We start from the raw sequence: 25,041 nt of genomic DNA, 5'->3' as shown, positions 1-25,041 counted from the left end.
CGGTGAACGCGTGGCCGCAAACGGAGCGGCAATCGGAGCTCTAGATCAAAAGTTATGGTGGTTTGAAGATCAAGTGAGAGATAGAGGTTTGAGAGAGTGTTCTTCCACCATTTCCTCTCTTTTTCAGCGTGTTTGAGTGTGTTGTGAGGAGAGAGAGTGCTGAAAACTAGGGTTTTGGTTTAGTTATGTTGGGCCAAGGGCCCACTTTGGGTCCGGTTGGCCCGATTTGGCCCGTTCGGTCCAATCTTGGTCCGAATTCTATAAAATTGGTACCGAAATTCTCGTCTCAATTTCCTCTATCATATTAAGCCATAAAAATATCATTTTTGGCTTTCTAGAATAAATTCTCATATATGGGTTAATTAGCCGTTAATTAACCGGGTCTTACAACAATTGCGGTGGTGTCTTGGCAGACCGCAATAGAAATGGCTGAAATTTTGGATTTTTTGGATTTTTTAAAAAATTGAGCATTACTATGGTCGTTTAGGAACCCCTAAAATGTTACAACTTGCCTTCCTCAGCCTCCTTTCTTTAGAAATCTGCTTGATCCTCTCTAGTGGCCCAAAAAGTCTCTTCTATCTCTCCTCTCTGCTCTTGACTACTCTACTGCCAGAAGAACTACCAGCGACGCACCAAGCAACACCAATACCTCCAGTTCTTCCTTCTTCCCTTTCTCCTGTTCTTTCTGCATTCTGGTGAAGCCGTTGCAAGCTCACTGCTTGGTGCCGCTCGTAGCCCTCGCTGCTCACTGCTGCTACAAGCAATAAATTCTCTCTCTACTTGGTAACTTAGTTTCTGTTCTAGACTTTTGGTCTTCCTACCATTTTTACTTTCTTGTTTTCCCTTTTATTTTCATAGTTTTGGTGCTATAAATTATGTTAGAAACCTCTCTATTTCCAATATTTTTTTCAATTTATATAGGTTCAAGACAAGCCTCTGACTCTAATGTCCCTACCCCTGCCTCTTATATTCTATGGCATATTATGACTTGATGTCATGTTTATTTATTTAGTTTGCTTAATTAATTGGATGCACTAATGAGTAGAAAGTTGCTTAAATTGATTAGATAATTTATTACCTTCGAAAAATGTTTGCATATTTTTTTGTACATATACATATATTTTTTAGGTAATCCGTCATTTTTGTAAGTTTTTGAAATTCCATCCGCCATAGTTTTATGGCGGATTTTTGGCTTACCGCCATGAGCGGCATTTGCAATCAAACACTATGATATGAATTAGTTAATACACTTTTAATATTAGTATCAGATCTATTTAAAAAGATATTCAAGTTAAACTAAAGGAGATATAGTTTGAATTGACTACTATTTTTCTCGTTACTTAACACGGTTTTATTATAGTAACAAAGTTTTGAATAACTTCATAGAATGTGCTTAGATATATTTTGACTTTAAACGTGACTTGAGTTTGATTTTTTTGCCCAACAGTGAATAAAATTCCAGAGACAAAAATGGTTCCTTTTAAAACCCTTTTGGCATACTATTTTTATGTTTCAGTGGCAAAGGAATTCAAACAAGGTTAGTGATTAGGTTATATTGGTGTTAATTAAAATTTATGTGAAGTAAATTAATTAATATATTTTTTATATTAGTATCAGAGCTATTTAAAAAGATATTTAAATAAAATCAAATGAGATATAGTTCGAATTGACTACTATTTTCCCGTCTTTTAACTTGGTTTTATTATAGTTCATAGTTTTGAATAACTGCATAGAATAGACTAAGATATATTTTGACTTAAACGTGATTTGAGTTTGATTTTTTTGCCCAACAGTGAATGAAATTCTACAGACGATATTGATGGATTTTAAAACCCTGTTGGCACACTTATTTGTTGATTCATCGCTGAAGTACTACAAACAAGGTTAGTGATTAGGAAATATTAGTGTTAACTAAAAAATGTTCTAAAAAAGTGGTTATAGTGGCGCCATAACCTTATGGAATGGAGGATTTCTTTCTTGCTGCCATACAGTTGTCGCCGCAATGAGTTTTTCACAGAGAGCAAATTGGCAGCCGCAATTGCGGTGGTGCCTTGGGGGACCGCAATAGAAATCGCAGAAATTTTAGGTTTTTTGGATTTCTTATTTAATTGAGTGTTATTATAGTCGTTTAGGAACCCTTAAAAAATGATACAACTTGCCTTCCTCTACCTCCTTTCTTAAAAAAACTGATTGCTCCTCTCTGACGGTCCAAAAACTCTCTTTTATCTCTCCTCTTTTCTCTTGACTACTCTGCTGCCAGAAAAACTACCAGCGGCGCACCAAGCAACAACGTCTAGCTCCAGTTCTTCCTTCTTCCCTTTCTCCAGTTCTCTTTGCATTCTGGCGAAGCCGTTGCAAGCCATCGCTGACTCACTGCTCGCTGCCCGTCGTCGCCCTCGCTTCTTGCTGCTGTTACATGCCACAGATTCTCTCTCTGTGTTTTGTAACTTAGTTTCTATTCCGGACTTCTGGTCTTCCCATCATTTTTAATTTCCTGTTTTCCCTTTTATTTACATAGGTTTGGTGTTATAAATTATGTTATAAACCTCTCTATTTCCAATATTTTTTCTAATTTATATAGTTCAAGACAAGTCTCTGACTCTAATGTCCCTGCCCCTGCCTCTTATATTCTATGGTGTATTATGACTTGATGTTATGTTTATTTATTTAGTTTGCTACTGTATTTGCTTAATTAATTGGATGCACTAATAAGTAGAAAGTTGCTTAAATTGATTAGCTTTTATAATTTATTACCTTCGAAAAATTTTTGCATATTTTTTGTAGATATGCATATATTTTTTAGGCAATCCGTCATTTTTGCTAGTTTTTGCAATGCCATCCGCCATAATTTCATGGCGGATTTTTGGCTTACCGTCATGAGCAGCCATCCGCAATAAAAAACTATGATATGAAGTGAATTAATTAATATACTTTTTATATTAGTATCAGATCTATTTAAAAAGATATTTAAGTCAAACTAAATGAGATATAGTTCGAATTGACTACGATTTTTCTCGTTTCTTAACAAGGTTTTATTATAGTAATAAAGTTTTGATTAACTTCATAGAATGTTCTAAGATATATTTTGAATTTAAATTTGATTTGAGTTTTATTTTTTTTCCCCAATAGTGAATGAAATTCCAGAGACGAAAATAGTTGATTTTAAAACCCTTTTCGCATGCTAATTTGATGATTCAGTGGCGGTGAAATATAAACAAGGTTAGTGATGTGGAGCAAATTAATTAATATACTTTTTATATTAGTATCAGATCTATTTAAAAAGATATTTGAGTCAAACCAACTGAGATATAGTTCGAATTGAATACTATTTTTTTCGTTTTCTAATACGATTTTATTATAGTTTATAGTTTTGAATAATTGCATAGAATGGGCTAAGATATATTTTAACTTTAAACATGATTTGAGTTTGAGTTTTTGTCCAACATTGATTGATACTATAGAGACAAAAATGGTGGATTTTAAAACCTTTTGGCACACTAATGATTTGATGATTCAATGGTGGTGAAATACAAACAAGGTTAGTGGTTAGGTCATATTGGTGTTAATTAAAATTTATATGAAGTGAATTAATTAATATATTTTTTATATTAGTATCAGAGCTATTTAAAAAGATATTCGAATCAAACCAAATGAGGTATAGTTCGAATTGACTACTATTTTTCTCGTTTTCCTACTCAATTTTATTATAGTTCATAGTTTTAAATAACTGCATAGAGTGGACTAAGATATATTTTGACTTTAAACGTGATTTGAGTTTGATTTTTTTGCCCAACAATGAATGAAATTCTACAAGCAAAAATGGTGGAATTTAAAACCCTGTTAGCACACTGATTCGATAATTCAGTGGTGAAGAACTACAAACAAGGTTAGTGATTAGGTCATACTAGTGTTAACTAAAATTATATAATGCAGTGTTTTTAAAAAGTGGTTATGGCGACGCCATAATGTTATGGCCTTGCGAATTTCTTCCTTGCCGCCATACAATGGTTGCCGCAATGAATTTTTCACAGAGAGAGAAATACGGCCGCAATTGTGGTGGCACCTTGACAGACCGTAACAGAAATGGCAGAAATTGTGAGTTTTTTGGATTTTTTAAAAAACTAAGGATTATTATGGTCATTTAGGAAACCCTAAAATGCTACAACTTTCCTTGCTCAGACTCCTTTTTTTTGAAAGCTGCATGTTCCTCTCTACCAGTCCAAAAACTCTCTTCTATCTCTCTTCTCTACTCTAGACTACTCTGCTGCTAGATGAACCATCGGCGTCACACCAGGCAACATTGTCCAGCTCCAGTTCCTCCTTCTTCTCTTTCTGCTGTTCTCTCTGCGTTCTGGCGAAGCCGTTGCAAGCCGTCGTTGACTCACTGCTCGCTGCCACTCGTCGCCCTCGTTGCTGTTCTCTCTGCATTCTGGCGAAGCCATTTCAAGCCCTCACTGCTCTCTATGCTTTGTTACTTAGTTTTTGTTCCAGACTTCTGGTCTTCTTACCATTTTTACTTTCTTGTTTTCCCTTTTATTTACATAGGTTTGGTGCTATAAATTATATTACAAACCTCTCTATTTCCAATTTATATAGGTTCAAGATAAGCTTCTAACTCTAATGTCCCTTCCCCTACTTCTTATATTCTATCGTGTATTATGACTTGATGTTATGTTTATTTGTTTAATTTGCTACTGTATTTGCTGAATTAATTGGATGCCATAATGAAGAGAAAGTTGCTTGAATTGATTAGATTTTATAATTTATTACCTTCGAAATTTTTTTGCATATTTTTTGTACATATACATATATTTTTTAGTTACTTCGTTATTTTCGCCATTTTCACAACGCCATCCGCCATAATTTTATGGCAGATTTTTGGCTTACTGCCATAAGCAACCATTCGCAAGCATCAGTGGGTAAGGTAAAGAACTTCTAATCCCTTGTGCTTTGTTGAATTTATGAACCCTAGTGCTTGATTATGGTAAACTGCTTGAAACTAGATTAAATTCATATTGGTTGGAGTTTGAGTTGGTGATTGTATTGCTTGGAATTGAGCTAATTGGTAGCTGAGACTCGGTGACTTGTTTGCGCTTGGAAGAAATCGGCCAATGTATGATTTCGGTTTCTTTTAGGTAATACGTAATGTTGTGTAAAACTTAGACTAGTAGCCCTTAAGATAAGTTTGAATCGTATGAATTGTTGATTGGAAATTGATGATTGGTTGATTGTTGTTGAGGATTGTGTATGTATCTTTGTTGAGTGTGGATATGAGTTTATATGATTGAACTTTGTTGTGGTTCTATAGAATGAATGACAACTATTGATTGTGATGATGATTGATGGTGCGGGTTTGGTACTCAATAGATGAAATGTTGGATTTTGAAGTGTTGATTAAAATAGTTTGAAATGAATGATTAGGCTTGAATTAATTGAAAATTTATAATAGAGAGTAAAAGAGGTTTATAAGTAATTTTGGCATGGTTGGAGTTGAATTGGATTGAGAGTTTTTGAGAGGATTTTGGTAAAATTTGGTAAAATCCTGTTTTTAATCAACTTCAATAGGCTATAACTTGGTGTTCGGATCCTCAAATTTTATGAAACTGGCCTTTAATGAAAATTGAGTTCGTATAGTTTGCGATGTTTGAAGAACGAACAAAAAATAATTTTTAATGAAATAATTATGCGCGTTTGAAGTTTGGATCGAAAAACTGAATTTTCTACAGCATGTCTGTTTTTTGAAAATCCTACTTTCGTGGATACAAACAAGGTTAGTGATTAGATCATACTGGTGTTAATTAAAATTTATATGAAGTAAATTAATTAATATATATTTTTTTTATGTTAGTTTCAGATCTATTTAAAAAAATATCCGAGTAAAAAATAATGAGATATAATTCGAATTCTCATTTTCTAACACAATTTTATTATAGTTTGTAGTTTTGAATGTTGGGCCAACTGTGGGGAGCTCTCGACAACGGAAAGAATTCGGGGAGGAATCAAGCAAGAGAATATAAGATGAGATGACACCACATCCAACTCAAAACCTTAAGGTAATAGTTAATGGGTCTCTCAGCTTATAAACTCCTTACTCTTTCTTACTTTCTTTGATGTGGGACTAACTTCATACACTCCTCACACTTGTAACATTAACATTGAATAACTGCATAAAAAAGGGCTAACATATATTTTGACTTTAAGCATGATTTGAGTTTGATTTTTTTGTTCCAACAGTGAATGAAATTCTGGAGGCAAGAATGACGAATTTAAAAGCCTTTTTGACACTCTGATTTGATTATTTAATGGTGAAAGAATACAAATAAGGTTAATGATTAGGCCATATTGATGTTATTTAAAATATAAATAAATTGAATTTATTAATAAATATTTTTATTATTCATAATTATTAATATAAATATAAATATTATTCAATATGTATAAATAAAAAACATCAAATTTTTTTATTAATTATAATATAGTTATTCTTGTTTTTAAAATATTAATGAAGATATATATTTTATATTTTAATTTTAAATTTTTGACTATTTTATATTTTTTATTTACATGGGACTAGTTTTACCGGTTCAACTACTCATCGGTTGAACCAATAAACCAGTAAATCCGTAGTCTGACCGATTCGATTACTAGTTCAATTTTGACAAATATAATTTATAGTTTTGAATAATTACATAAAAAAAGGGGTTAAGATATATTTTGACTTTAAAAGTAATTTGAGTTTAATTTATTTTCGAATAGTAGATGAAATTTTAAAGGCAAAAATAATGAATTTAAAAGCCTTTTTGGCATAATAATTTGATGATTCAATGCTGGAAAAATACAAATAAGGTTAGTCATTAGACCATATTAGTGTTAATTAAAATTTATATAAAGTGAATTAATTAATATACTTTTTATATTAAAATTTAATTTTGATGCACTGACAGTGTAAAATGTTTTATACAGTCGTACAATCACATCCGTTCTTTTGGATGACCATACATGTAGTCATTGTAAAAAATAGTTATTTTTATTGATGTAACGTTACATAATTAGATGTACCTGTAAAAATACTTTATACTGACAGTGCATCAAAATTAAATTCTTTATATTAGTTTCAAATTTATTTAAAATAATATTAAATCAAACCAAATGAAATATAATTTGAATTGACTATTATTTTTCTCATTTTCTAACACAATTTTATTATAGTTTATGGATTGCAAGAGAAGCATGAATTTCTCATCATAGAGGAAGAGAGTTCTATTGGAAGTTTTACATCACATGATTCACACTTCCTAAGCCTCGTCAGTCTCCTGGATAGGTCTGTGAAGGCAATATTTTCTTTATTTAATAAGCAGATCACCACAATGATTTCAATTTTCAAATGATTAGAATTCCTCCATTTTCTAGTTCTCATTTTATCTTAAGCATTTTCGAGTAAACATCCAATTCAGTTCCTGCCCATTTTTAAAAGGACAAAGCGATTTCTATCTAAAAAAAGGTTTGTGTTCCGTAAGATATGGCAGCTCTTTTGTAGCTTCCGGCATTAAAAAAAACGGAATTAATATACGTGTCACTTAACGGTGATGAGTTGGTTGTCAGGTATCCGTTAAGTGTTAAGCTGGCAAGTAAAAAATGGACAAGAGTCGATCTGTCCCTATCTCCCAAACAAAAACGTTGTCGTTTTAACTGGGGATTATAAGGCTTATAAGGAGGCTTCTAAAGCTCATCTTTTGTGGTCTCGTATCCATCATCTGAAGATAATGATAAATCACTCAGCACAACAATATCATACTCCACACCATCATCAACAACTTCAAGGATATTTATCGGGTGATCAAAGTAAAGATAAAATTCATTATTGCCCTTATTTCTCCTTTGAGTATCCCTCAGTCACCTTTGATAACATGTAGCCCAGCATCCATATTATTAGCAATGTTGTCAAACGAATACATCTTATATATTGTATAACCTGATTCCTTAAATAAAGTTTCTAGATAAAAAAAAAAATTAACATAGTTTAAATCCATAGGTGGATACTTATGCACTTTTCTATTAAGATAACATAATACTCCCTTTAAATTTCTCTTAAAACTTCCTCCCAGGAACAACAATAAAATTATCCATCTAAGACAAACAAAGTAATTGATATTTTAAATTACAACCTCTAAATAAATAATTGTGATTTTAATAGAGTACATATAGTCAAAATAGGTATATATTTTAATAGAGTATATATAGTCAAAGTAGGTATATATTTTAATGAAGTATTACACATATGGAGACACAAGAAAAAAAATTAAATTTGTAATACCCTAACTTTTACCACCTCATGATCGTACTAAAAGTTCGAGCGTTACTTACCTCTAAACCTTTTAAATTATATACTATCTTTATTTAATATTGAGCCTTCACAAATACGAACCGAAACTTTCACCAAGAAAACGAAGAGTCGGTACTTTAAATCATTTAATCACAAAATTATATATATACTTTTAAATTGTGAACCGAGATGGTGGGAGGTTAGGATCCCCTCCTTTGTTCCTCCTGGGCATATGAGAACGTACCTCCTAGGTAGACGCAAGGGTTGTGGTTTCGCCCCACTTGCTCCAGGTATGATGAGTTATGTATAAAAGTGCAATTACATGATGAGTAAGTAATGAATGACTATGAAATGTTAATGAATGAATATGGAATGATTATTTGAGATACGAGTTTCCTTGGGTAAAGTACCGTGGCTTGCCCCCACGGGCTCTAGGTTGAGACTCGATACTCTGTTGACCCTACGTCGTAAGGGTGACCGGGCACGTATAAATTTCCAGGAATGGATATCCCCCATTGAGTAAGTTATATATAAATAAATGAATGATATGAGAAAATCTATGCATAGACTCATAGGGATGCGCGACGAGGGACAGTCTAAGGGTTTCGGACTTGTCGGGTTGGCTGGATAACCGACAGATAAGCCTCATCAGCCATAGGATAGGCATACATCGTGTGCATTCTGTTTGTTTTGTTTGCTATGCATTACTTGGGATTGCCTAACTGAATATATATTATGCTAATTGTTATATTTGCTACCTGCACTACCTGTTTTCTACTTGTGCTTGAAATTTTTTTGTTGTCTGTCTCTGCTAACTCTGCTAAAGGAGCGGAGGAAAGGTGGACCGGTTTGGTGATAAAGTTAGGTTTAAGTAAGTAAGTTTAGAATTCCTTAGAACACCTACCCTTTTTATGACTTCTGTTTAGAATTTAAGTTTTATAATCTGAGTGTCGACATTCTAGGATTGCCTCTGGCATTCCCAGGACCTTATATATTATATGCGTGGCACCTTTACCATGCTGAGAACCTCCGGTTCTCACCCCATCTGTGTTGTTGTTTTCAGTTGCAGGTCGAGAGGCTCCTTGCTAGGCGTCTGGACTTCTGAAGCGGAGTAGTCTCTGGGTTTATTTTGTTGTACAGCTTTAGATATATGTACCTAGCTTTCTCTCCAAGAAACTAGTTTATTTATTCCCTCTTAGAGGGTTGAGGAGAGTTAAGTTTTCAGTCATGTATTTTGGGTTTGCGGGATATGTATATATATGTAAATATTCTCCGGCCAGCCTTAGCTTCACAGGTTGAGTTAGGAGCTTGTTATTCTATACTTTTGACCCTCCATTCCCGCTTTCTACTTAGTTACACCTATGATCTCTAGGTTTCTTAGCACGCAAGTAATCTTGTTTTCTAAGCGATGCGCTTTTTATTTTATGATTTTGTTTTACCTATTTTTCAAGGCTCCTCGTATATTACTCTTTTTCAGATACTATTATGTATATATTTTGTTTTAGAGGTCGTAATACCACACTACCTCTGTTTTACGGCTTAAGCATAAAGCTTTGTGTGGTAGGGTGTTACAATTTTCGAGGACGAAAATTTTTATAAGTGGGGTAGGATGTAACACCCCGAATTTTTGAAAATTAAATAGTAAGTTATTTAAAAAAATTGTTATTTTCAACAAAAATAATTAAATAAAATTTTATGATTATTGAAGTTTAATTTAATTATGATGCATGCTTTCTTTCATGGCTTGTTTATAATGCATATATATATAAGGCTTCATCCATTCATTGCAAAGAAAGAATGGAACCGAGAGTGAGAGAGACCGAAGCTTGCATGAGAGAACCGTCAAAAACCTCCAACTTTTTGGCTTCGATTTCTTGCAATCCGTAACTCCAATCAAGAATCTAATCCGATAAAAGTGTTCGTATCTTCCTCCTCTACGTGTTGGTGTCACTTTTGTTCAGTGGAGGTTGACGGTGGTGTAGCTCCCCTTCCCCTTGAGTTCGGCCAATTGGAGTTCTAGGAGGCACAAACAATTTCTGGCGTTTTCTTCTTCAGCAGCTCGATCAAAAAGCTTCTCCATATTTTTCGTTGATTTTAATTTCGTATGGAGGTAGGTTTTGGTAATTTATCATCGGTTAAATTGGTATTGGATAAGTGAATTGATGTTGTGATTGATTGTTGATTGAATTTGACTGAATTTATGTTGAATTTTGTGATATATTGATATTTGTGATTAGTTTAGGGTTTGGTCAATTTAAATGTAGCCAAGAACCGAATTATTTTAATGAATTCGGGGCTGGAATATTGTTGGTGATCAAGTAGAATTGGTGAAATTTGATGATGACATTGAGCTTTAATAAGAAATGAATTGATGAATTGATAACATGATTTAAGATATGAAAATGGTTTGATTTTGAAAGCGGTTTGATTTTTAATTGGTTTGATTTTATAAATGTTTTGATATTAGAAATGGTTTTGATTTATTGGAAATGATTTGAAAGACTTTGAGAAATAGTTAGGATGGGACCGAGAAGGGTGGCAAAGTCCAAGTTTTACAGGAGATGATGCCGAAGTTTCTTTATAAAATTTAAGACTTTGTTTGAAATGTTATTTAGAAAAATATTAGATTTGAGAAGCTATATTGTTTGATTTATTAAGAAAATACTTACGTTTCGAGTTTAATTCATTTAAGAAAAGTATATGTTTTGAATTTGATTTATTTTAAAAAGAATTATTTTACGACCTTAAATTATTTAGAAAAGAAAGTATTATATTTTAAGGCTGATTTAAATATGAAAAGAGCTTATGTTTTGAATTTGACTTAAGAATTTCATTCGGAGGAGTTTTAGTGAACTTTAAAAGTAATTGAATTTTGTTTGAATGATTTCGTTTTGTGACGTCTTGGAAAAATTTAAAGAATTAGTTTTAAGGATGAAATTGGGATTGGTCTTGGTTTTGAAATTGGATCAGAACTTCTAATTTTTATGATTTGATTTTGATTTGATTTAGAAACTTTATTTGATTAAATTCAGTTTAAGAAAACAATGATTTGTTAAGAATTTATAACGAACTCAAGAAAATGAGATTGGTTGTCGCTCCCCTAAAATCTAGAGGCCTTGCTGATGGATTTAACTAATAAATAGTTTCCATTTGTCTTTTGAAAGAAGAATTGGTTTAAGTGAAATTGTTTTAAAAGGATTTGGAGAATGTCACAAAGAGCTGATTTTTGTTTTAAAAGACAAAGAACAAAAAGAGAAGGATGTATTAAGTGAAAAGATTTTTAATGAACGTCTGCCACAGTAGAGCAGATAGAAAAGAACGTATTTATTTAAGGGATCTCTACCACATTAGAGTAGAGAGCGAAGATTGAAAAGAAATTGATTAATGTTAGGCCTAAGTGCCAAGTGTCTAGTGAGGACGGTGCTATGTAACGCTCACTTGACACTATAAGGACGGCTCAGTGAGGACGGCGATGCGTAATGCTCACTGGAGACCGAAAGGAAGGTTCCCCCATGAGGACGGTGGTGCGTAACGCTTATGGAGGGAACGTTGGCTGAGATAAGGACGGCGGTACGAAACGCTTATCTCAAGACCAGTGACGGGTAATCGGGCAACAAACCGACCCATGAGCTCATGTCCTGTATAGGACTAGACATGCATCATACTTATTTGCGCAAACTTATTTGTGATTGTGTTTTCTATGATTGTATGTGCTTGTGATTGGATTCTGTGTTCTATAATTGTTGAATTGGATTGTATTTTGTTTTCTGTTATTGCGGACCAAATATATATAAAATGAACATAACTCTGCACCCCGACCCTACTAAGAACTCCCCAGTTCTTACCCCCTATTTCCACCCCTTTCAGCTACAGGTGCGAAGGTTTAGTGCGGAGATACAGGTGCATAGAAGAATATATTTACGAGTTGTCCTAGCCTCAACTCATTACTAGACTTACTAATCAAGTTTAGAGCTAACAGTATGAAAATAGAGGTTTAGAAGTCTGAAATTTGAATTAAAAACACAAAATCCAGTTTTGCAGAAAATACGCGTACACGTGGGTATGCATTTACGCTCAGACGCGTACGCATCCCCTACCCATGCGTACGCTTATGCGCCTGGCAGTAGCACATGGTCGCGCATGAGGATCTTGCGTACGAATAAACCCCAAGTCACGCGCACGCGTCGGCCACGCGTACGCGTGGGCGTGCAAACTTAGCCCATTACGCGTACGCATAGGCTCACCTGCGCATGCATACACGCGAAGCAGTAGCTACCCTATGCATATGAAGGTTTGGCGTATGCAAACTACCCCTGCCACGCGTACGCGTGGGCGTGAATTTTATCAAAGTTTTAGTTAAGTCTGAAATCTGTAGATTTGCTAATTTAAAACCAAAGTTTCGACGTACATAACTTTTTCATTTGAAATCATTTCTCCTCCGTTCATCGAACGGCGTAAACTTCACGGACCCAATTTTCATACAAAACCAGTTTGAAACCATTTGGGGGTCCGGAAGCCAAGTTATGAGTTGCCGAAGTTCGGCCAAAAGTCAAATTTCACAAAAGCTTCATAACCTCATTTTCTTTTCAAAACTCATTCCAACCCAATCCATCGTACCTATAACCATCAATATAACTTGCCCTTAATAATATTACAATGATCTTTGCAACCTACCATTTTCTCAACTCAATAACATCTCACTTCAACCTAACCTTCACATGTTTAACAACAAACACCAACATATCAATCTATATATACATATTGCCATGATCATAAATTCTTCAACCATTATCACATCATCATTCATTATTTCAATACCAACAAAATCAAGTGAATACCTCACATGCTCAAACCATATTATTATCACTAAACAATCAATACACATAACCATTCCAGCTTATCCTATGGTTCTCTAGCCTAAGTTTTCACACGACATTATATATTATACACGCGAAACCTAAACCATACCTTGGCCGATCACAACGTATTAACCAAGGCAATCCACAAGGAAAAATGGCAAGACTTCAATCACCAAGATTCAACTCTAACTCCACCAAGCTCTCAAATCAAGCTTCCAAAGATTCCAAAGTCTCCATATCATGCATTCATACACCTAACACATATATATACATACATATACCCAAAAATTCAATATCCAACATAATTCAAACAAGAAATAACTAGGGTTTAGGACTCTCACCGTTCCCACGGACTGAACGAACTAAATCCGTCAAGCTCCACAAGCTAAATTGAACCTAGAGTACCAAATCAAACCAAATCTCAACATGGGTTCCCTTTGATTTCAAAAATTGAGGGATAAAGAGGCTGGGGTGAGATTGAAGCTTACCCATGAAATTGATCTGATATAATCATAGAACTCGATGCGGTGGACGCGTGGCCGCAAACAGTGTGGCGATCGGAGCTCGGACGAAGAAGTTATGGTGGATTAATGTTGTGGTTAGGGTTTGGAAGCTCTCCTCTCCCCTTGGTTGTTCAGCGTGCTTCTTTGCTGAATGGGAAGGAGATGAACTTCTGCCCATTTAAGTGATGGGTCCGGTTGGGCCCACGGGCCCAGTTCAACCGGTTCGGCCCGTTCGGTCCAATTTCGGGCCAAATTCTTCGAAATGTCAAAATTCTCGTTTTGGAGAGATCCATCCTATTTTAATATAAGATTTTCATTTCTAATTCTCCTTGTTAAAATTTAATTTATTGACTAATTATTTACTAATTTTAGCGGAGTTTACAAAAATTGATATAAGATAGAATAAATTTAAACTAACGTTACTTTTAAACACATTTAGGGAAAAAGTAAAAATTTTTTGCATATATAGTTTTCAAATACCAAGAACTCGTATGATTTGAATACAAGGAAAAAGTGTGTTTCAAGTAGAAACTATAATTTGATTTGAGGACCGTTTTGTTGTGCTTAGAATAAATTCAAGATCATATCAAAGAGTATAAGATTCATGAAAAGAACTATAAGCATCAAGAAGAAGGATAGTCCAGAAGATTTCAAGCAGACATTTACAAATAGGATCAAGCAAGAATACATTCAAATAAAGGAATAGGATTGGAAAGATTGAGCAAATCACTTTCCATGAAAGAAATCCGAACAAAGGACTTCAATGCAATTATAAAAGAAAGGACAGTGTACCAAGTCACGAGGCTCAAACAGGTATTGCGATTCAGGACCGAGTTAATCGTCAAACAAAACTTCTAACATTCGCAAAAACCAGTGATTCGCATTACCTATTACTTCTATTTCGTCTATGATAACCCATTAGTGTTTCCATATACATAAATCACAAGTATTTAGTTGGCCAGACCCAATACTTATGAGAAATGCAATAGTCGACTAACAGCATTAATCAATAGGCAGTCATGCATCTAAAACTCAAACTCTTGTCATTAAGACAAGTCCTATTATATGACAGGCACACAAAGTATGCAGTGAAGCATAGTCAGTCCATTCCCAAGGCTCTGATATCATAATGTAACACCCTAACTTTTAGTACCATCATGAGGCGCTAAAAATTAGGGTGTTACAAAATTCACTACTATGCATAATGTAATATTGTCAAAGTAGGTAGGTATATATTTGCTGGTTTTTTTTTTCCATAGAAAAATCAAATTTCAATAAAGTACATAAACATTTGTGGAGGTATATATTTGCCTTAAACTTTAATAGAAAGTTGCTGTGAACTCTTTTATAAACACTAATCATAGCAATGTTTATATTATATATATAAATACTATTGAAATTTAAATAAAGATAACTATATTGGTAGGATTTATTGTTATATATAGAGTTTGTGATTTTAATATAAGCAAATTGATGGATTCTGGACCATAACCAAACTATATATGAATTCCATTGAACCCTATTTTCTATATATGAATTTCATTGCAGGAAGGGAAAACATTTTTATCTCTTGACGGCAAAATGCCCCAAAATTAGTAACATTGAGCCCTAACCAAACTCTATCTGTGCAATGCGACTCCAAGCAAAAAAAAATGCAAACATTCACTACCCAAAACTAATTAAAAATACACAATGTCACTAATATTTTAGTTGAAGAATTCGTTACTTTGTACTAGAAAATTCTGTCAGCGTCGTCAGGGAGTTCGTTAGTGGTGCCGTTTGAAGCTTCACTTGGAGCTTGTCAGCAACACTGTAAGCATCTTACTCAGCTCCACAGGTAGAGCGTGGTCATTTTGTCGTCTTCAGAGAGAAGAGGAAAAGATTCTTGAGTATTCTGTAATTAGGAGAAAGGGTGACGGAAGATAAATGTCCGTAAAGAATTTCTCAATAAAATCCCGTTGCAAGTATAGTTCTAAACTGACAAATAATCCTCGGTCAACGGTTAATTTGTTTGTCACTTAAGCAAACCCAATAAAAACCGAAGTATTTAAACTTCGAGTCGTCTCTCAAAGGAATTGCAGGGAAGTGTGCAATTATTGGCTATGAAAAGGTATCTTTTGGGGTTTTTGTAATAAGAGATAAGTAATGTAAATAATAAGAAAATAAACTAACAACTAAGAAAAGTCCTAGCAAGGGTTGAGAATTGGAATTCCTATGCTCATTATCATCGTCAATTGTGATGGTAATTGCCTTTTGCTCTCACTTAGTTAACCTCTAACAATTGAAGGAAAGTCAAGTGAGCAAAATCAACTTAAGTTCACAAGTCCTAATCAAAGACTAGATTCAGTGAAACTCAAGCCAACTAGCTACTTTCAATCACCAATCAACAAGAGGCTTTGACAATTCAAGAGTCTCCAAATTACTCAATCCAAGCCAAGAACACAAAAATCTATTTTAAAATCTAACTAAGCATTTTATCAAACACTTGGAAGGCACAAAATAAAAACATAGAAAATTAACAAGAAATAGTAAAATCTAAAACTAACAATTGCAAGAAAACAATAGCAACAAATTAAAGAAAGCGACAATAAACATAAAATACCTCAAAATGCATTAAAAGAAAATTGGAACTAACAAGGAGTCATGGACAATAAAGCAACAAGGTAAATAAAATAACATATAAAACTAAGAAAGCAAAGAGGTAATAACAAGAAATTAAAAGAGGAACTTGAATCAAAATAAGAAGTAGAAACTGAACCTAGATGAAATTGAAAATAAAAGAAGAAATCCTAAAACCTAGATAGAGGAGAGGAGAGAGCCTCTCTCTCTAGAATTCTACATCTAAAACTCAAGTGTGTAAATGAATGAATCCCCCCTCCAGCTCCACTCTCCAGCCTCTTGTCTTCATTTTCGGACTTGAAACTGGGCCAAAAGCAGCCTAGAAATTGCCCCCAATGTATTCCCTTTACTGAGGCACGTGACACTCGCCACGGTATGTGTCAACCACGCGTATGCATTGTTTGAACTCTGCATTTGCCACGCGTTCGCGTCAATCACACGTACGCGTCGGTGGACGGCGCTCCTGGTCGCGTACGCATCGTTACCAACTTCTCAAAACTTCAATTTCTTGTGTTCCTTCCTCTTTAGCATGCTTCCTCTTCATCCTCTATACCATTCCTGCTCTATAAACTATGTAATCACTTAACAAACGCGTCACGACATCGAATGATAATACGAGAGGATTTTAAATTAGTAATTTAAAGCCCTAGGAAGCATGTTTTCAATCATAGCATAAAATTCTGAAGGAAAATTAAAAATATGCAAATTATATGGATAAGTGTGAGTAAAGTTGATAAAATCTACTCGATTCGATCCAAAATAAGTCATAAAATAGTGGTTCATCAAAGGGAAGAATGGTTAAATAGAAATCCAAAGCACGCACTTAATCATCACTTAACAAACGCGTCACGACATCGAATGATAATACGAGAGGATTAAAAATTAGTAATTTAAAGCCCTAGGAAGCATGTTTTCAATCATAGCATAAAATTCTGAAGGAAAATTAAAAATATGCAAATTATATGGATAAGTGTGAGTAAAGTTGATAAAATCTACTCGATTCGATCCAAAATAAGTCATAAAATAGTGGTTCATCAAAGGGAAGAATGGTTAAATAGAAATCCAAAGCACGCACTTAATCCACCATTTCAATCCCCACTTAAAACGACAACATTTTTGTTTGGAAGACAGATATAGATCGACCCCGTCTATTTTTCACTTGCTAGCTTGGCACTTAATAGACACCTGACAGCCATCTTATCATCGTTAAGTGACACGTATACTAATTTTGTTTGTTTTTAATGTCGGAAGCTACAAAAAGACTGTCATGTCTCACAAAACAGAAAAATAGAGGCCAAAACATACCCTTTTTTTGGACAGAAATTACTTTATTCTTTAGTAAATAAACAGAGATCAAATTAAATGTTTACTCAAGCAATTCCTATAGCGGAGAGCAATTATGCTACCTAATAGATACATTGAGCAATATCAGACTGAAAATACAGAACTCTCATGGAACCATATATATATAGCTGCAACAGTCTTGTCAACCATTAGTTCCAGACCCTATCCTTATGTCAACTTATAGTCTTAATTGACCCATTTTTTCGTTCAAAACTTCTTCCTATCAAATCAACATATAATATGATCACGGAACAAAATTATACTCAACTACAAAGTATTCTAGCTAAAATATAAGTAGCAAGCATATCTATATATACTTATTCAAGAGGTATTTTTTACAAAACTTGGGATGTTTTTTTCCTAGCTATTTCAAATTCTTATATATATCACTCGAAATTTTTAGGTCTTTAATAAAACTTTTATTGAAATTCAAACACTATAAAGGGTACCATTATCAAAATGGACATAAAACTATAACATAAATTTGTGAATTAGTCAATTTGTATTTTAAATTTGATGTTATTTTTATCCCTTATCTTTTTAGATATATTAATAAAAATTTTTTTCAACAAGTCATGCATAATCAATCAACAAAGATAACCCAAAAAGAATACTCAAATTCTACTCATTGAGAGAACTCTATTTGTACTAAAAACGAATTGAGCTATCTAAAAAGGTAATTACAAATTATCTTTTATAATAAGGATAAGAAAAAATAATCGACCTCACGAATCTAAGTTGTTAAAGAAATTCTACAAAATTAGAATATCTTTTGAAAATTTGCGCAATGATTCAAATCATAAGAAATATATTTTGACTTTAAACGTGATTTGAATTTGATTTTTTCACCCAACAGCAAATGAACAGCAAATAAAATTCTAGATACAAAAATAATGGATTTTAAAGCCCTTTTGATACACTGATTTGATGATTCAGCAGTTGAGAAACACAAATAGGGTTAGTAATTAGGTTAGATTGTGTTAATGAAAATTTTTATGCCGTCGATTAATATACTTTTTATATGAATATTAAACCTATTTAAAAAAAATGTGAGTTAAGCCAAAAGAGGTATAGTTCGAATTAACTACTGGTTTTTTTTAACACGATTTTATTATAGTTTATAGTTTTAATAGCATTAAACAAAAAAAAAATTTATAGATGAAAATTCAAAATATAATCTATTATAACAATACAAATTCAATAAATTACAAAGATTTCTAACAAAAATAATAAATGGTCCTGAATCATACAAAAAAATCTTCTCTCAAATTATATTTGGACGAAATAAAGAAATAAATATATATTTTTATTACTTTAAACTTGTAAGAGAGACTTCATGAATTTGACATTTAAAATTAGAAGAAATCTCATTCTAATTAAATTAGAGTTAATTTCTTTAGTTATGGATAATTATATTCTATTTTATTTGACAAGGATAATTAAACTAAATTTTACTTTATTCAAAAAAAGAAAAGCTTGGAATAGAGCCACTATCAGCCATCACCATCGTGCAACCTCTGTCACCGGAGTTGCTACTAACAGTGATGAGAAAGGAGAGGAGGAAGACCCATCAACTAAGGACTACATTTAACACCATTTTTTGAGCTTCAAACAAGTAAGATATTCTTATTTAACTGATTTTGTTGAATGCATGTTGTAATACCCTAACACACAGAGCTTTACGCTTAAGTTATAAATCAGAGATGGCGAGGTATTACGACCTCTAAAATAAAAAGATATATATAAACATAATTGAAGGAAATTATAGATAGGAGCCTTGAAGAAGTCAGCAAAAGCGTAACAAAAAAAAATCGCATCACACTCGGTCGAATAAGCATATAAGGATAAACAAGATCAAAAGGAAAGATAAAACATATATAAAGATTAGAGTTCCAAAAGATACATATATCAAGCTCCAGACTTGACCTGCGAAGCTAAGGCCGACTAGAGTATATCTACTACTTGTATAATCAGCGTGGTTTATTCAGCCACGCGTCGTCAGTCCCTTAATAATTTACAATAAAAAATAGATGCGGTGAGTAACCTAAAGACCTTTCATTCTTCCCCTCATCTTCTCCCTCTATTATCCATCTTTCACTTCAAGTCGTCCCTCCTCTTTCTATGTCGCTCGAAAACCCTAAATCCCATCTGCCTCTTCATTCTCTCCTCGATAGCCCACTCCCTCCTTTTGGTCGATATCATCTCTGGCCAATCACGCTCTCTTTATCGCTCTCCCTGTCTCTCAAAGCCTCATTTCCAAAAGCCATCTCTCTCGATCCCGAACCCCATATCTTCAACACCATTTTCCTCAACTCCCAGTTAAAAATCCTAACCTACCGAGCTATTGGATTCTTCGTCTGAGAGCACAATCACGGGGATGGCGCATGTTAGTTTTAGCCAGTGAGATGCTGGCGATGCTGAGTGACTAGGATCTCTGTTGCGGGCTTCACGCGCTCACGAACATCAACAGCCTTGGTGAGACATGATGGGTTGAGATCTCAACCAGCACTCCCCTCGTGCATTAAAACAATATGGTTAGGATGTAAGCCTAGTAATGATATGTAGAAGAATATGACTAATATGTAAAAGAATATAACTAAGTTAATAGCAAAATTAAAGAAACAACATACTAGCCTGACCTTAGTCTTCATGAAGGTCGCTGAGCCACTAGTATACTTGGACGACCTGGCCGATGCCCTATTAGCTCTATTTGTGAGACGCCGATATATGAACCTATCATCGGTCTCCCAGTGGTAGGGCCTTCTTGATTTGCGGGGGGAGCCAGGTTGTGAGGTGGTCCCACCCCTCACGAACATCCTCCAGCATCTACTGCAGCTACCAATCCACTCGATGGTCGTATATCTTTCTGATGAGGGCATCGTGTACAGTGTCCCATATAAAGTGCAGCTGTACAAAAAAAACTTTAAAATTAGTTAATCAGAATAGAAGATATAAACTAGCTAAGAAGGTTTGAAACTAAAAAAAATTTAATTACCGCCCACTTCTAAAACCATCGCTCTTTGGTCTTAGAGGGGATCTTCTTGTAGCTGGGTCATAGATGGCTGTACATCAGCTTGATGATGTTAGTCATCTTCTGAGTACATGCGTTGTTATTTGGCGCAAACTTATCAACAATCCACAAACAAACCAATATGGCAATATAAATTAAAACTTCAAAAGCAAATAACTGGAATTTTTAGAAATTTTGGCAGAGTTTCATCTATAACTAAAATGCGCCACAAACTCTATCCATCAACAATTAACTTAACCAGCACCAAATGTCAACAATCAATGAATAACAGGCAATAATCAAGAATCAACATCCATAAATCTACTAAACTAGAATCAATAATCAAACACTTTCAGCAATTCAATAATCAAGAAATATGAAACACTTTTAGCAATTCAAACTTACAACCCTAAATCCATTAAATTAGAATCAATAATCAGACACTTTCAGTAATTCAATAATAAAAAAATATGAAACACTTTTAGTAATTCAAACAAATAACCCTAAATTCACTAAACTATAATCTCTAGTCAGACACTTTCAGTATATAGAAGACTTAAAGTGAGACTTACACCGTGCCACCATCAAGCCAAATCATCAACTGTACGATAGGAGGTGGTGGAGGGGCATCAGTAGACTCACTTCCGTGAGAAGATTCCAGGCCACGGTGTCCGTTGCTAGAGGCGGCGTTGCTGTGGCATTGGGCTGCTGAGCAGATGGAGGCAGCGTCGTCACCGTAGATGGAGGAACGTAGTTGGGGTTAGGGACCATGATGAATGGCTGGTCCGATAAACCCGCAACATGTGATGTCACTGGGGTAGTCAAAATAGAGAGAGAGGATCCAGAATTTCTACGGGTACCAGAAGAAACCCTCCCTCTACCACGGCCATGACCACAACCACAACCACGATCAGTGGCCTAGTCCACAATACCTCTACCTGTTATCATATCTGCAAATAGCATACAAGTTAACAGAAATTCAGAACATCAGATTATAATAATACCAATGTAATTATTATAACTAATACCACAAGATTAAGCTCAACATTTATTAATCCAAGCACTTTTCAAAGTTCAAATTCAACTAAATTATTGCACCTAAGAAGATTTCAAAATATTTGCGAGTTAAAAATAAGAAAACACGCAACAAGAAGCTCAATAATCACTTAGGTCATTCAAGAGTTGATGTAATGTGATGGATTATGCAAAAGAAGAGTTTTAGAGTATGTGATATTGTGATTGAAATTCAATTTTTAAATAAATCATGGCAATTGTACATAAAACATATACTCAAAACTCAATTAATGAGGAATTTCATCTTGAGCAACCCATTGTATCAAACTAAACTTAGTAAATTAGAAACATTTACATTCACATCAATGCATAATAACATTAATCATGTAAAAACAAGTATTGATTTTTAAAGATTGAATCAAATTTTCATTTAGAACTCTTTGAGGCATATTATCGAACACTTGGCATACCAAAGTATCAAACAAGCAAAAATCAATACCAAGCATTAATACACAATTTCAATTCCAAATCAACAAGCACACCAGCAACAGTTAATGTAAAACAAGCAGCAATTAAGCAGAATCTAGCAATTCCAATAGAATTTGGTTTATCGTCGGATTTTTCTGACGGTAAATCCAACTCTAAAGGGTGCGCCAATTTATTTTTGTTTTCCTCTAAATATTACCGGCGAATTTACTATTGGAAATGTAAATCTACCGGTAATTACTTAACCTTACGAATTCGATGCTGTTACTACTAGTAAATCCAACGGTAATCTACGATGCTAAATCTGACGGTACTCAACGTTTTCTTGTAGTGTGGAGAAGATATACAAAGGTAACTAGTATAGAGGCTATTGATATGGTTCATTGTTCGTGAGTTACCTGGAATATTTGGATCTACATGTCTCCAACTCCGGCTGGTGAATTTTATGGTTTCCGGTTCGACAAATGGTAGGAGTGACTTGTAAAGACATTTTGACGTTCAAGTTAGAATGGATATTAGAGGTAAAGTTTTGGGTGTGTGTAGCGTACTTAGAGAAACCCTTTATATAGATTTAGCCAAGTTGTCTTATCTTTTTGGTTGGTTAGGAGGGACGGCCGATATTTAAATTTGAATATCAGTTAATGGTATGTTGACATGTCGGGTGTTGGGACTTTTGGGCCTAAGAAGAGGGTAACTCGGGTTTTGGGCCGACTTATCCGTGGACCGTTGGGTTCAAAATTTGGGTCCATAACATTCATGAAGCTGAAACAACCAGGAGAATGAAGATGATGATTGAAAATGGGGAGTGACATCCTGAGGTTTGAGGGTTCCAAAGAAATTAAAGGAAAGGAAGAGGGATGTGGGGTTCTCCATATAGATCAGTAATATGGGTAGACTCACGTGACAGTTATGTGGTCATTGAAGAGGTGAATAATCCAGCTGATCCCGTAAGATATGAGCGATGAAGCACGGTGTGTTATGTGACCCAGGCAGCCCAATTCAAATGTGAAGACTTTGCAAGCTCAATCGGATGAGATGATGAAGAAAGCTTCTCTGGACCACTAGGTTTTGTTCCAAGGAGGTTAGAGAGAGGGGAATAACAATTGGACCAAAAAAAGGTAAATCAAATGATAAGAGAGTGGAATAACAATTGGACCACTAGGTTTTGTTCAAGTTACGAGCTTGTTTTAAGTTTGTTGAAACTAAAACTTGAGATATAGATATATTTAAAATAGGTGAATGCTATTCTACCCTCTCTAAAGTAACATGTAAGTTACCCTATCTGATGTATCATATTTTAATTGGGTGTTTATTTTAACCTGAGATACCTTCGCCACTCTTTCGTCGTCGTTGCGCCTCGCAAGCATCACCGTCTCATTGGTGTTTCGTTTTCTCTTCCCAAATCATTCTTCTAGAAAAGGTACTCCAACTCTCTCTAATTGCGTTTACTCCTCCTCACTCCTTCGTCGTCGTCATTAAGCCTTCCAAGCATCACTGTCTCATTGGGTGTCTTATTTTCTCTTCCCAAATCATTCTTTTAGAAAAAGGTACTCCAACTCTCTAATTACGTTTACTCCTCCCTATTGTACTCCTTCATCGTCGTCATTACGCCTCCCAAGCATCACCACCGTTTTATTGGGTGTCTTGTTTTCTCTTCCCAAATCATTCCTCCAGAAAAGGTACTCCAACTCTCTCTAATTGAGTTTACTCCTCCCCACTCCTTTGTCGTCGTCGTTGTGCCTCCTAAGTATCACCGTCTCATTTGGTGTTTCATTTTCTTCTTCTGTCAGGCCGTCACCGTTTTCCAAGATATTATTAACTCTCATGAGATTAAAGTAACTCAAGTTAAAATAAACACCTAATTAAAATATGATACATCAGATAGGATAACTTACATGTTATTTTAGAGATGGTAAAATAGCATTTACCTTCTAAAATCTATTTACAAATTTTAGATAGACCTTTAAAATGGTTTTTAAAAAATGTCAGATCCTTTCGGTACAAAAGTTACTTATCAGTACTAAATAAATCATTGAACAATGAATAAATATAAATGTAAGAGATAAGAGTTCAAAGAGAAAATATACCTCTCTAAGTAACTGAGAGTTTCACTGTTAGAATAAGTGTACAAAGTCACAAAAATGTTATTTGCACACAGCATTAGTTCTTTGGAGTCCATTAAGATAATCAAATTTAAAGTGATCTTTCTCTCCCCCTCCCACGATGATAACATAGAAATTACAATTATTCACCATAAAACCTGTTTGAATGTCATCTCACCATTAGATAGAAATATGGATAGAATAATTATGTAAAGATTCCAAACTACAAGAAAAAATACCAAAAGCGAAAAGATTGCTAAGAAGTTATATTTCCTTGTCATCCCTCTCCTTGTTATCATTCTTTCAATGATTTTCCATCTCCTTCACACTTTGAATCCAATATATCTATTGACTCGGTGTTTGGAGGCAAATTGATGGTTTCATCTTCAACAATGTTATTACTTTGATTGAAGTGCAGGAGAGATGAAAACTTTAAAGACCAATGAGGTTTTTTCTTTGCAGGAGTGCTTTTACCATTTCTCTTCATTTTCTTCTTTCTCTTGGAGATTTTAGGACGTAACTTTTTTTGCCATTTCTCATTTGATATGGTGTCTTTCTTTGTCATTTTCTTCCCTTTTTTTTCATTTGCCAAGGTCTCCTACAAGAACTACCATCAATATTACCCAAAATTTGAAAACCTGCAGTATATTGGTGCATAAAATATATAAGTCCTCTAGTAAATAAATTAAGAAATGTGAATAACTTGAAACAAGTGTTTTTTTTTTATAGTATATATGTTTGTTTGGGCGCCATTAAATCAATAAAATTTTTTTTTTAATAA

Source organism: Arachis ipaensis, chromosome B08 (assembly GCF_000816755.2).
Source record: "Arachis ipaensis cultivar K30076 chromosome B08, Araip1.1, whole genome shotgun sequence".
Classification (NCBI taxonomy): Eukaryota; Viridiplantae; Streptophyta; class Magnoliopsida; order Fabales; family Fabaceae; genus Arachis; species Arachis ipaensis.
The sequence above is the reverse complement of the archived record's forward strand: the minus strand, read 5'-3'. Positions refer to the sequence as shown.